We start from the raw sequence: 16,081 nt of genomic DNA, 5'->3' as shown, positions 1-16,081 counted from the left end.
TGTGCCAGCTTCAAACCAAAGAGGATGCATACAGAAGTAAAGAGGTATATAGTAAAAAGATAAACACAACCATGTAGGATGAAAAGATGCATGAATGGCTAAAGAGGAGAGGGAAAAAGGAGAAGACTGAAGAGTAAATGGGAGTGAGGTTGGTTAAGGTAGGTTCAGTCCTGGGGGATGGCAGGATGAAAGGATGTGTTGGAGTGCAAGTTCCCATCTCCACATTTTAGAGGGACTGGTGTTGGGTGGGAGAAGCCAAATGGCACATGCAATGTAGCAGGTTCCTAGGTCCCTAGCATTATGCTGGATGGCATGTTCTGCTACCGGGTATTGGACATCTCCTAAGGGGACAGTTCGTTTGTGCCCGTTCATGCACTCAGCCAGTTTAGTTGTCGTCATCCTGATGTAAAAGGCTGTGCAGTGCAGGCATGTCAGCTGATAAATGACATATGTTGTTTCACATGTGGCCCTGCCTTGTACTGTGTGAAAAATAATACTCTTTTGGCAGTGGTGTGGCCTGAGGATGGTGGTAATGTGTCACTGAAACATTTTAATAATTAGTGTACCACAAAAACTGTTTTGAGATGCTGATTGAATTACCAGGCATGCATCAGAATGGATGGGTTACTTGTTTATTCCACAGCTACATCATCCTTTCAGCAGGGAACTTCTAAGAAAGTTAAATATCCAGGTAGTCAAGAACAACAAAGACATTCTCAAGATACAGCTGTGGTGGTACTTTCTCTCATATAATTTTAAAATATTCAGTGTTGTAATGAGTAAACTGATCATTCAGTAATTACAATGTGAAATAACAGTAATAATATTCATTTTTACTGTTGAATATAACTAACGAGCTCCTTCTTTGTACCCTGTCATTCGCAAGCTGCTACACCCTGCTACACTGACTTGTTGATATTTTTGTAGTGAAGCCCAGCAGTTGGCAGCACTTGTATATGATAAAAAGTTTGAACAATCACAAATATGTATATAAGATTTCCACTATGGAAAAATATTTCTGTTGCAACGAAGAGACAGTAAAATTTAATGTACACACTTTAGCCAATGGGTCTGAAAGGAATATGAAATTCCTATAAAAAATTAGCTATTTTGAAGCATTGCCAGGCTTGCTAATTAAATACAAAATAAAGTGACTTTGAAATACATTGATCTGTCTGCAATTTGGGTAGCAGTTGGTGTATTATGTAACATTAATGACCCAAAAGTAGTATGAAAACTATTCTTTTAAATAAAACAATACAATAACTTCTTGAAATTTTTCCATCTTTTTTATGTTTAGCAGTATAATTGACACCATTTGGTTAACTATTTTGAACGAAATTGTTGTTTAATTTTTCTTGCTATCTCTTTCATGATGGGTTTATTTCTATACAAATTACTGTGGACTACATAAACATGTGTTCCTGCAGGTTCTTTGGCACCATTATATGCGTTGCAATGAATTAAATTAAATTTATCACACAATTTGTTATATGTACCATACCATGATGAGCAGACCCACATGCCTGCTTACAAAGCATTCTGTCATCCTACATTGCTGTTGTCAAGACATTGTAACTACCTAATATCAAAGCTGTACCACAAACAATGTACGAAGCTGCAAGGATGCCAGATGCTTTACCTCTGTTGATTTTACAGACAGTTTTTCAACAGCTACTGTGTGAATACCAGTGTGAAGATTAAGGGATCCAATCTCATGCAATTCAACTTAATTTCTGGCACTGCAAAAAAATTGTTTACTGTTAAGATATCTGTAAAAAAGCCTGAAACAATGATAAGCACATATTGATGAATGTGTTTAACCAAAATTATTGTAAAAGTTTACAGCCATTGCTCTTGAAAGAAATATATATAAATGTAACCAAGTATGCACTTCAAGATACAATTCATTAGTTGCACATTTTGATGTATCTGTATACTGTTTTCATTGTAAAATAAAGTACCTGTGAGAAAAACCTGTTTTAAACAATGTGGTGTGTCAATAAGAGATATTTTTCTAACAGTGTGTATGGTGACATGTAGAGAGAAGCATTTTTTTAAAATTTACATCTGCTGAACTTTACATCAGAGCTGTTTGATAAGGATGAAAAACTGAGACTATGGGGTACTGTAAATAATGATGCAGTGACAGATGTCTGGCACTTCTTGTAGGAATTAATGTGTCTAAGTTTGAACTTTCTCCAAGAATGTATTACAATTTTATGAATATTATTTAAGAGACTGAATAGTAACAGTAATAGTCAACAACTAAGAAATTGACACAGCACACTTTTTAAGTGCAGAGGCATATCTATAGTCATTTTAGTGTAATGAGTTTAAAGAATTTAGCTTTCTATGCTTACAAGTTTAATATATAGTCCATCCTTGCATTCCATTCTGTGAATCCATGCTTTCCTGCTAGTTTCCTCTCTCTCTTGTTTCCCATTATTGAATTGCAGCTCCACATCACAATTTAAGTTTAATCTCTTTTAATGATCTGAATAATTTCTTGAGTCTGATCACACAGTTTTCAATCTCTTCATCATCTGCAGAGGAGGCAGTTGCATAAACTTGTACCACTGGGATGGGTGCTAGATTTGTGTCTCATATAGCTACAAATAATATTGTCACTATGCTGTTCATAATAGTTCCTCCACATTCTTATTTTCTTATTCATTATTAGACTGACCCGAAACATCATCCCTATTTGATTTCTTTGTTTTTAATTTTGAGCTCAGCTGACCATAAATTCTGTTCTTCTAGTTACTGCCCTTCAGTAATTTCCACTATCTCTAACTCTGGTTTCTATTTTATTCATCTACATCTACATGCTGCAAATCACTATAAAGTGCATCACAGAGGGTACTTTTCTTCTGTGAGTTATTAGGGCTTGTTCCTGTGCCATTCACATATGACATGCAGGAATAACAATTCCTTAAATGCTGCTGAGCATGTCGTAATTAGTGTAAGATTGTCTTCACAGTTGCTAAGGGAAAGACATATACGGGATTGTGGAATATGACTAGATAATCACTTAATATTTCAAGTAGGTTTTCACAGCACGGTTGGTATCTATCTGGTTACAATTTCAGTTTCTGCCCCATCTTTGTGAGACTTCCCATATGCCAAGCAAACTTGACCATTGATGCTCCCATTTTTTGTATACATTCAGTATTCCCAATTAGTCCCATTTGGTATGAATCTACAATTTTCTGATGCTTCTTGACTACCTGGATATTTAAATTTTGTAGAATTCCCTGCTGAATGGATGATGTAGCTGTGGAATAAACAAGTAACCCATCCATTCTGATGCATGCCTGGTAATTCAATCAGAATCTCAAAATAGTTTTTGTGGTACACTAATTATTAAAATCATACAGTCTGCATGTTGGAATTACTCATCCATTAATTTATTTCTTCAAAGGTAAGTACTAAAATTTCATCCAGGTCTAACACAAAACTGCCCTAAAACTGATCTAATACCATCACATAACTAACTGATGCAATAGTGAGGTGCTATGACTACCACTGTTGGTTCACATAAAAGTCAATAATTACTAGAGCACTTCATTTATATTTAAATTGAGCATAATAAAACTGACAGTTGAAATGTATATGATTTCATAGTACTGCTTACAAATTTTAGCTTAGCAAATCATGACAACATCTCCGATATAATTATTAATTCAAAATACCTTCATTATCATACTGAAATTTCATGAAATATATATATTAATAACAATATTTTTGAATATTATAGTTTATTATTTCACCATGATTTTTTGTCCCAACATGACTTTGGTGTCTTTACATTAAATTCTAGCATTATTACTACTGCTCTTCTTTATGTTATTCCTACAAAAAAATCTTCTTAATGTGTGTTTACATTTGGTTTAAAATATTTTGAGTTTGTAGTAGAATCCTTCTATAAACTGGCCAGAAATGAATATTAGTAGCTTAATTTAATCATAAGACAATTAATTTTTGTAGCTAAAGTAAGGAAGCACTCATACAATTGAAACGTCTGCATGTATATAACTTCATGTAAAGATTGCATGACAGTATCACAATCTCAGAAATGTGCGATATCATTTGCTGCATTTTATACTGTTCTATTTTGCTCCCTCTTCCCCACCCACCACAGGTGACAAACGTGAATTGTAATTGAGGCTTTGTCATGGCATGCACTCACTAGAAGAGGAAGATTGTTATGCAAAGTAATTGTAATTTCTGCACGTGTCTATGAAATAAAGTAGTGATAAATTCTAATCTATTGCTTGCATTACACAGACTTTTGTACAAAATACTGTTTTACATACCTTATTAACATATGTTTTTCTTTTATAAGTGGCTTATGAATGTCATTTTGCATCTCTATGAACTTTTGTGTGAATTGTTACCATTCAGTGTCCAGCTCCCACTCAGTTTTAGTTATCTGTTTTATTTTCTCTGAAATATTTAATGCTCTTTATTACCAACAGTCCAGTCAGAGGCTAGCTACAGAGGAGCATGATCAAAATGAATGGTTAGATTTTACAGGTTCAAATATTAAACTATGAAAAGGAGTCAATGAAAAATTAATTAAATACTGGAAGTATTACTAAATAGTTCAAGTACATAATTAAATCCATATGTTTCATACAGTCTAACTTATTCAAATAAACAGCTTTTTAGTAACTAGTATGGCTTGTTATAGCACTGGGAATGCATTGCATGTAGTGCATGTGAAGCCCATGTTTATAAGATAAAGAAATAATTTAAATGTATTATTGAATAGAATGCATTTCATTGATTTGTTGATGCATTCAGTTGTGTTCATGATATGACAATATAGGTGAAACAAGAAGTGCAAACTTATAGACTGTTTTATTATCCTTCTCCCAACTTTCCTGTGGTTATTCAGTAACATTGGCTACGTGACTGACAGGTAGTAACTACATGTAGGCAATCTAGATCTTCACCATCTTCAATGTTCTTTATACAATGACAATTTGTTTGTGCAGTGATAAGTGTTTTCTTGCATGACCATATTTTAATGGTAAATTAGTCTCAGCCTAGAATATTCCTTCCAAGTACAATAATCTTTTCTGTCAACATAGAGTACAGAAATAATCTGGCATAATATATGTATGGGAAATGGCAGTCTTCTGCTTATAATGGCAATAATTAGATAATCGTGTATCTGAAATAATAACAACATCTAAATGTTATAAAGAATCTCCACCATATTATAATGCTTTTTTGCACTGAAGTGAAGTGACACATATATTAGTCATCTGAGCATGTTACTTCAAATATGTAACTAGAAGTTGCATATGGCATTAGACAGTTTTCCCAACATGGAAATAAAATGAAATTTTCTTAAGGGTGGAAACCAAAATGGTTTTGTGGGATTTCTGTCGGGTTGTAACCCAAGGAAAGACACACATTTCTGTAGGACTCAGTATATTTCATACAGACATCTGCATTACAACAAATCATCCAGCGAACTGAACAAGCAAGATGGTGTGGGCCATTAGGTTAACAGAGGCAAAGAACTTGTGATGCCAGATGATGTATGTCATTCGTAATTGTCGATCCCCCCCCCCCCCCCCCCCCCCCTCCCACACACACACACACACACACACACACACATTGGTGTGTGGAGTATGGTTTGAGCGCAGTGGAAAGGGGGCATGCCCAGGGGTTAGGGAGATGGCAATGATGTGATGGGGATTTCCATCTCTGGAGTTTGTTGCAGAGAAACCACACTGGGAGGTCGACATGGAACTCCTGCAGGTGGTGTGGGCAGATGAGGCGTCAGCCTGCACGTGAGCATGGAGTGGTGTGGGGAGGGACTGTGGTCTCCACATGGTTGGCTGGCAGCATTCGAAATTTAACCTCCCTAGGGGGACTACTGTAGCTGGGAAGAGCGCATGGTTAACCCCGCTCAGGAGCAGGCGATTGACTGATGAACTGAGTCCCACGTCATGTGGGGCAAGTTGTCTTGCAGCAGGATGAAGATGTGGTTGTTGTCAATGAGGATGGTGATGTCCTCCACATGATTGGGCGAGATGTCAGTTTGCAGAACCAGTAGAGGGGGTAGGGGGCAGGGGTAACACTGTGTGGTTGAGACTGGAGTCACACGAGGTAGGTGTGGTGTTGCTAACCTGTGGTCTGTGGAGCTATCAGGTGTGACAGATGAAGGCCCAGAAGTGTGTGTGAACTGATGCGATTACTGATTGCGGCATGTTTGTCCTTGGCACGTGCAATGCGATATTTCATAAAGGCATTCTCACAGCAGAAGGCACATGTCTTGGCACTTTCCTCCAGGATGCGGGTCATGGTTGCACAAATTCTGTTCATGAGAGCCACACACTGATGCACTGAACAGTTAACAGCATTTACACTTGGAGCAGGTGGTGAGTACTGTCACACGGGATGGTGTGGTGAAACAGAGAACCTCAGACAATGTTGGGAGACAGGTGGTGGTGTGATAAGAAGTCAATTCCCTGGATCGGTTCTGCGATGTCTGCCATGTGGAAGATTCAAGGGATGGGAGAGGCCATTAGAGAGGTGTAGTTGAAGCTCAATGGAGCCACAGGTCTGGAGTGTAGATGAGTTCACGGCTCACATGAGAAATCATGTGCATGTGAGGGAGCATGTGACCATCGATTTAGGTGTGATTGAGACATCAGTGCTGGTGTCCATGAGGAAGTTGCCACTCAAAGACTTATAGGCAGCAGTTTGATGGGACGGAGGCATGGGCAGAATGTAGTGTGGGTTGGCACTTATCAGATGATTGTACAGGAGGTGGCACTTTCTTGCATCATCGTTAAATATGGTGTGGTATGAACAGTGAGGGTATGTTGGGAGGGGAGGTGGCTGATCATCCTCTATGTGTTCGGGTTCATACACTGGTGTGGTCGGTGCAGGCGCGATATGCAGCAGCACAGTGGGCAGAAAGGGTGCATGCTGGGTGCCAGGTGGCGCAGATAACTGCGGGGCAGAGCGCAGCCTGTCCCCGCCTGCAGCCAGGTTAGCTATCAATGCAGGAGTACCAACCTGTTGTGTGAGCACCTGCTGGTTTGTGAGTGAATAGACCTGGTCAGCCATCTGCAGTTGCAAACCGGTGGAGTCCAGAGTGTAGGGGAGGAGATGGTCCTGGAGACCTGTAGGCAGTTTTGATAACCACACTGACCACAGGTCGGCATCACATGCTTGCTGACCAGAAGGTGTAGCCAGTGCCATAGCTGGGACAGGGTGTGGTTGCCGAGATGTTCCTCATACAGTATTCACAGAATAACCTCATGTGGGGAACACGAGAGGTGCTTGATGATAGTCTGTCTTGCAAAATCGTACTTCAAAGTTAGTGGCAGCATCAAAAGTATGTCACAGATCTGGTCTGTGTACCTTTGCAGTTGAGTCATGAGGCACAGGAATTTTGAACTGTCATTGATGACGTGGTACAGTTCGAACAAGTTCTCCACCAGTGCAAACTGCATTGCTTGGTTGTCCTCGATAGCGGGGGCGTGGTCGGTAAGTGACCTGGTGTTGGCGATGGCACTGTGTAGTCTGTGAGTGAGTAATCTGGAGTGGATGATCTCTTTACTTCCTCTCTTGTTTTGCAATCTGCCTCCTTAAATTCATTTTGTGTTTACTTTTACATAATTAGCATTAACATGCATGAGTATAATTTGTATTTCCATAAAAGCACTAGGAAATCATACTGTAGAACTGTTCAATGCAACATTCGTGGTGCAGAAGTCCGACGCAGAAGGCAAGTCTGTGCGCCATGTGAAAATCTAATGGGTGAATGGCTGCAGCCAAAACCTTCTGCAAGTTTACTTGTGGTGCTGAGGTGGGGAGTCGGTTGGGGTGGGGGGTGGGGTTGAAAAGCAAACATGCATGGAGCAGCACAGTAAAATGTTCCCACTGGCTACCAGGCTGTTGACATGATGAGCCGGGGCATGTTTGGAAGAGCAGAAACTAGAGTTAGTATCAGTATGTGGCACATTGTTCACATCAGGTGGGGGTCCGTAATGTGCACTGAGGGGCCAAATGGTCACTGGGGGCAGAAACTGGCCTGGAAATGTTCATGATATAACTGGACATTGTCAACTTTGTAAACCAATGAAGCAGTGAAGCACTTAGGCATTATGGGAGCATGATCGGTACATGTGGTCTGTCCTAACAAAGGAGAGGTTGCACACGGCACTATTGTAATGTTGTAATGGGCACCTGGGTGGCCGGTGTCTTACGCACAGTTTGTGCACAAAATACAGAATCTGCATCAGCATGATGAAATGCAGGAACTTTGCCATCCACCTTATCGTGGACGTGTTGAACACTTGCTGGAGTGGCAAAGCCTGAGTCTGCAGTCACGTGTTGCACTGTCGAGATGGTGAAGTGTTGAGGTGACAAAACTGCAGGAAATGTGTTGTAGAATCCAGGTGGTGATGCAGCAACGAAATCTCCCATTGTAGGTACAGGAACTTCAATATCCATGTGCTGTGCAGCAGGATACATGGCCAAGTGGAACAAACAAAGGCATAAACAAAGCTGGCATGGAAGATGCAAAAATACTTGCACTACGAGGAAATGGAGTGTGAATTCTTACTCGGGGTCACCACTGTGGAATATCTGTTGGGTTGTAGCCCTAGGAAACAAGCACATTTCTGTAGGAGTTGGTATATTTCATACAGACATCGATATTACAACAAATCAAACAGCAAACTGAACAAGCAAGATGGTGTGGGCCGTTAGGTTAGTCAACAAACTTGCAATGGCAGAGATATGACCTTCGGAGTTGTCGACGCCACCGTTTCATTGTATTACAATCATGAACTAAATTATTTTTAACATATTGTTATTTTTGTAAGACTCTAATGTTATTTATATAAGTTACTAGCATTTTCTTAGCTACTAGCATTGATGTGTGACACTATGCTGTGGAGGGTAGAGATTCCTCATATAGTCCACCCAGTACTCATATGCTTTGTGCTTTGCACCATACATTGGTGACAGTAAAAGTTTTGATGAAGCAAGCTGGGATCTCTTTACTTCCTCTCTTGTTTTGCAATCTGTCTCCTTAAATTCATTTTATGTTTACTTTTACCTAATTAGCATTAACATGCATGAGTATAATTTGTATTTCCATAAAAGAGAAAGGTTGGCCCTCAGTCTTAAGGAATATAGGACCAGGTCTGTAACTGAAACATCGAACAATATATAATTTCAATGCCTATTATTGTGAGGATATATAAAGGACCAATTTTTGGTCCCAAGACAATCCACAGATGAATTTTCAGATGTGAAACATGTATTGGTTAGAATAACAAGAATGCATCAACTTAAACAGTGGAATAAGTGTAACTCAAGACCACATGTTAGAACAATTAATGACAGTGTCTGCTTAATTTATTTGAAAAATAGTGTCACATGTACCGTATTATTCTGTAAAAAATGTGAACTGTGGGGTTAGGTTTTTACTGCTCATAGATGTTCAACAGCAAACTATTGTAGTGGTGTGCTGATGTTGCCTGCAACCCAATCTATTAATGAGACTTATCAACATTTATCAATAGTGAACTGGCCATATAATTGTGCAGTATTTGGGTTTTTGTAATAGTGAGAGTAAAGAACTGGGAAATACAATTGTGTAACTGTCAACTACATCATTTACAGTAGTCAGTATTGAACTTCCACCCCCATTTTTCTTCCAGTATAACAATGCAGTATGTTGACACCAAGGACTATCAATGAAGAAAGAAAGCAGGTGAATGTCACAAAGTGTGTGACATATATGTAGCAAACATTAAATATCACATGAAAATACCTTCTCCAAGTTTTTGACAGTTTCTGCAATAGACCAGAAATTTCTTCATTATTCACTTTGAAACAATAAATGAATGAATTGAAATAATGATGCAATAGTACCTACAAAAAAGTTTTTGTAGTGCAGTATACGTTATTACCACAGTATAGTGAAAATAATAGATTGCTACTCATGCTACTCACCATACAGAGGAGACAGCAATTTGCAGACAGGTGCAATAAAAAGACTGCCATACTTTTAAGCTTTTGGCCAGAAGGCCTTGACTGAAAGTAGAAAACACACCCCAGTTCATGCTAGAGCAACTCACACACATATGACCATTGTCTCTATATCCTTTATATACAGTATGGCTATAAAAATAATAATAATAATAATAATAATAATAATAATAATAATAATAATAATAGACCGCCAAATAACCCACAAGTCGAAACAACAATAAAAACTATCAACACAATCATACACAACAAAATAAATGAAAACACAACTATGGAAGAGTTACAACTACTGGTTTATATAGGAGCACTCACTACACTAAATATACACACTAGGCAGAGATCAGAACCAACCAACACACAGAAGAAACCCACAAAACCAGCATGGCAACACAGGCTACAGATCAGATTAGAAAAACTGAGAAAAGGCATTGGAAAGCTAACCCAATTTATAGGAAATGAAATGTCAGAAAAAAAACGAAAAAGGTTAGGTAAAATCTCACAACAAGAAGCGATAGAGCAATTAGATGAAAAGAAGCAGAAATTACAACCATTGGCCAAACGACTCAGAAGATACAAAAAAAGTGAAAGTAGTAGGAAACAAAACCAAACATTCAACGCAAACCAAAAGAAATTTTACCAGACAATAGATAACACACACATTAAAATAGACAATCCACAAAACATAACAGACATGGAACACTTCTGGAGCAACATATGGTCAAACCCGGTACAACATAACAGGCATGCACAGTGGATACAAGCAGAAACAGATACATACAAGATGATACCACAAATGCCTGAAGTGATAATTTTGCAACATGAAGTCACCCAAGCAATTAATTCTACTCACAATTGGAAAGCCCCTGGAAAAGATAAAATAGCAAATTTCTGGCTAAAGAAGTTCACCTCAACACATTCACATCAAACTAAATTATTTAACAGTTACATTGCAGACCCATACACATTCCCTGGTACACTTACACATGGAATAACTTATCTGAAACCTAAAGATCAAGCAGACACAGAAAACCCAGCTAAATATCGCCCCATAACCTGCCTGCCAACAATATACAAAATATTAACTTCAGTCATTACACAGAAATTAATGACACATACAACACAGAACAAAATTATAAATGAAGAACAAAAAGGCTGTTGCAAAGGAGCATGAGGATGTAAAGAGCAACTGATAATAGATGCAGAGGTGATATATCAAGCTAAAACTAAACAAAGGTCGCTACACTACGCATACATTGATTACCAAAAAGCTTTTGATAGTGTACCCCACTCACGGTTACTACAAATATTGGAAATATACAAAGTAGATCCTAAATTGATACAGTTCCTAAACATAGTAATGAAAAATTGGAAAACCACACTTAATATCCAAACAAATTCAAATACTATCACATCACAGCCAATACAGATTAAGCGTGGGATATACCATGGAGACTCATTAAGTCCTTTCTGGTTCTGCCTTGCTCTGAACCCACTATCCAACATGCTAAATAATGCAAATTATGGATACAATATTACTGGAAGATGCCCACACAAAATCACACATTTGATATACATGGATGATCTAAAACTACTGGCAGCAACAAATCAACAACTCAACCAATTACTAAAGATAACAGAAGTATTCGGCAATGATATAAATATGGCTTTTGGAACAGACAAATGTAAGAAAAATAGCATAGTCAAGGGAAAACACACTAAACAGGAAGATTACATATTGGATAACCACAGCAACTGCATAGAAGCGATGGAAAAAACAGATGCCTATAAATATCTAGGATACAGACAAAAAATCTATCATCTAACACAGCCACACATAGATCAAGATGCATCCAACACATGGCTAAGAAAAGGCAATATATACAGTGAGACGGAAGGATTCATGATTGCAATACAGGCTCAAGCAGTAAACACCAGATATTACAGTAAGCATATTATTAAAGATCCCAATACCACAACAGATAAATGCAGACTTTGCAAATAACAAATAGAAACAGTAGATCACATCACAAGTGGGTGTACAATACTAGCAAATACAGAATACCCCAGAAGACATGACAATGTAGCAAAAATAATACATCAACAGCTTGCCTTACAACATAAACATATAGAACAACATGTTCCCACATACAAGTATGCACTACAAAATGTACTGCAGAATGATGAATACAAATTATACTGGAACAGAACCATTACAACACCACAACACCACATAACAAACCTGACATCATACTCACCAATAAAAAGAAGGAATTAACACAACTAATCAAACTATCCATACCCAATACAACAAATATACAAAAGAGAACAGGAGAAAAAATTGAAAAATATGTCCAACTGGCTGAGGAAGTCAAGGACATGTGGCATCAGGATAAAGTTGACATTATACCAATTATAATATCAACTACAGGAGTCATACCACACAATATCCACCAGTACATCAATGCAATACAGCTACATCCAAACTTATATATACAACTACAGAAATTCGTAATTATTGATACATTTTCAATTACCCGAAAGTTCCTAAATGCAATATAACATATACCGTACAGATAAAAGGAAGTCACGCTTGATCAAGGTCTGTGTCACTTTCCATTTTTGACCAGACATAACGTCTGAGAAAAGAAAGAAATAATAATAATAATAATTATTATTATTATTACAGTGGTCAGACTCAAAGTGTTAACTAGACAATGATATGTGGATTCCTTACCTTTTGCAGTGGGTGCAGGTGCTGAAAGAGAACTCCAGTATGTCCAAGTTACTAAATGAGGTAAACAGATTTGCAGTAGTTCTTCTGTATTTTACACACAATTTTTTTCATGTATAGCTCTAGTTACAACAACTTTGGAGCTAATAACAAATTACAACATACACTGATCAGCCAGAACATTATGACTACCTACCTAATAGCCTGTATGTCCACCTTTAGCATGGATAACAGCAGTGATGCATCATAGTATGAAGCTAGTGAGGACTTGGTAAGTCACTGGAGGGATTTGGCACCACATCTGTGCACACAAGTCATCTAATTTCCATAAATTCTAGAGGGGTGGGGTGTGGGGGTAGGGAATGATGATCTCTGATGCCACATTCAATCACATCCCAGATGTGTTAAATCGGGTACAGTTCTGGTGAGCTGCTTGTGTTCCTTGAAACACTCCATCACACTCCTGGCCTTCTGACAATCTGCATTATTTTGCTGAAAAGTGCCACTGCTGTCAGGAAACATGATCAATGATGTCATGTAGGGATGTATGTGATCTGCAGCCAGTGTGTGGTGTTCCCTGGCTGTCATGGTGCCTTGTACAAGTTCCATTGGACACATTGACACCCATGAGAGTGTTCTCCAGAGGAGAATGGAGCCACGGCCCCCTTGTCTCCACCCCACAGTACAGATGTTAAGGAACTGTTCCATTGGAAGATGATGGACTCGTGACCCCTCTTAGGCATGATGAAGAAGGTATTAGGATTCATCAGGCCATGCAGCACCAGTATCCAGTATTGATAGTCACATGCCTATTTCAATCGTCAGCTCCAGAAGCCAATTGTTAGGAGTGTTTGGTGCAATGCGTGTTCAGACACACTTGTACTCTGCCCAAGCATTAAAGTCTGATGTTAGTTCTGCCACAGTTTGCCACCTAACCTGTTTTACCAGTCTGCTCAGCCTTTGACATCCCACATCTGTAATGACTGGTTGCTGCCCAACTCCATAATGTCTGAATGTGGTTTCACCATGTGTCGAAGACACTCATCACAGCACTCCTCATACACCTCACAAGTCAGTCAGTTTCTATAACACTTGTGCTGAGCCTTCAGGTCATTGCAATCTGCCCTTGGTCAAACTCAGATAGACTGTGCACCTTCTCCACCAACCATACGGACAGCATGCTCACTGATACAACATGCACTGTGCATGTGTCTGACTAGCAGTAATTCCTCACCAGATGATGCTGTTAAGGCCTGGATGAGTTTTCACATTATAGCATAGCACATAACTGAATGACAGTTCTCATAATAATATTTCAGTTGTTTTTTTATATTTACATTATTGTTAGCAGTTTTTGCTCCTTGGCTTACAAGGCACTGCCAGGCCACTGTACCAAAGAATAAACAGGTCACCACAGCAGGTGAAGACAGGCTTTAGCAGTCACACATTGTTGATGTGCTGACTTCCTTCTGCATCTTTCAGCACATATATCAAGTGAGGGCATGCATAGTGGGATGTTTCACACTTAACAACCATCTAAAGCTACATCCTCTGTAGCCCGGAACATACCACCTCCTTCCTCTACCAAAAACACAGCCTTTGGAATACAAATGTGGCATTCATGATTTATAGAAATACAAGTATATTTTTTATTATGACAGTACAGAAAACAAAATCAAGGACCTGATTAAGTTTGGAGCATAATGTACAGTGTGCATTGACTGAGAATGACTCATATATAAAGGAAGTTACTAGTCTTAAACAGTACCAATTGTCTGAATAACTCACTAGTTTGTGACTTAATAAAACTCCCAAAAATTTAAATAACACTCAGCATTCATCATTTTAAAAATAAAAGTGTTCCAAAAAATGATTTCATTCTATAGTTCAGTTAGTCACTAAAGACAGTAATGCTGGAGGAAAAACTGTTTGGCAAGGAAGGCTGTTGGGGAGGGGGCTATACTAGCTAATATCTGGCTGGATTCTTGGGTAATTGTGTTGGGAATTGCTGCACTGAATGCATGTAAAATGTGAGCTAAAACCTTCCATACAGTGGCAATTATTGGAAAAATCATTTTTCTCAGATAAAAATATTCAAATTGTGTAAGTTGTTTCAACCAGCTAAAAAGGTTTGTCAAATCATTTTTACATAGAATGAACTAAAAACTTTTACAAGTCCAGCACTGATGTTAACAAATCCACTAACAAAAAAATCACAATACCAAAAAGTAATTGATGTAGAGTAATGAAATTTTGGGAAAAAAATTTGTCTAGGTAATATATTAAGTGATTAACATTGCAAGATCAGAGATTAATGTAAGAGTGAGATAAATCATTGCAGATGTGAAATTCTAGTATATAAATAACTCGAGTAACCAACAGAATGTTGAATGCTAGCATGAAAATGTGCATACATTAAGTTGTACATGTGCTGTTACTTCAGTTTGTGAGATGGAGTTCTATGCATGTTGCACTTGGTCATACAATACATGGATGGTTAATGCTGGTTGTGGATGACACTGGAGTTGTCATCTGATGATGTCCCATATGTGCTCGATTGGAGACAGATCTGGTGATAAGGCAGGCCGAGACAACATGTTGACACACTGTATACCATGTTGGGTTAGGACAGCAGTATGTAGGCGAGCATTTTCCTGTTGGAAAACACATCCTGCAATGCTGTTCATGTATGACAGCACTCAAATCACCAAATCGACATACAAATTTACAGTCAGGGTATGTGGAATAACTACGAGAGTGCTCCTGCTGTCATATGAAATTGTATCCACAACCATAACTCAAGGTGTAGGTCCAGTGTGTCTAGCACATAGACAAGATGGTTGCCGGCCCTCAACTGGCCTCCTCATTACCAACAGATGGCCATCACTGTCACCGAGGCAGAAACAGCTTTCATCAGAAAACACAACACACCTCCACCCTGCCCTCCAATCAACTCTTACTCAACACCATTAAAGTCACAAATGACAGTGGTTTGGGGTCAGTGGAATGAACACTACGGGGTATCTGACTCTGAGCTGTCCTTGAAGGAACCAATTTGTAACAGTTCATTGTGTCACTTTGGATCAGCTGCTGCTCAACTTGCTGCTGCAGATGCAGTACAATATGCCAGAGGCATATGCATAACCCAATGGTCTTCCCCCTCAATAGTGCCATGTGGCCATCCAGAGCCAGATATTCTTGCAAACGTACAGCCCTGTGATCATCACTTCCAGTAGTCATGTTCAGTGGCAACATGCCTGCTAAGTCTTTTTGCAGTTTCACGGAAGGAGCGTCCAGCTACTTGTAGCCCTATTA

This window comes from Schistocerca americana, chromosome 4 (genome assembly GCF_021461395.2).
Source record: "Schistocerca americana isolate TAMUIC-IGC-003095 chromosome 4, iqSchAmer2.1, whole genome shotgun sequence".
NCBI lineage: Eukaryota > Metazoa > Arthropoda > Insecta > Orthoptera > Acrididae > Schistocerca > Schistocerca americana.
This window is presented reverse-complemented; position numbering follows the sequence as displayed.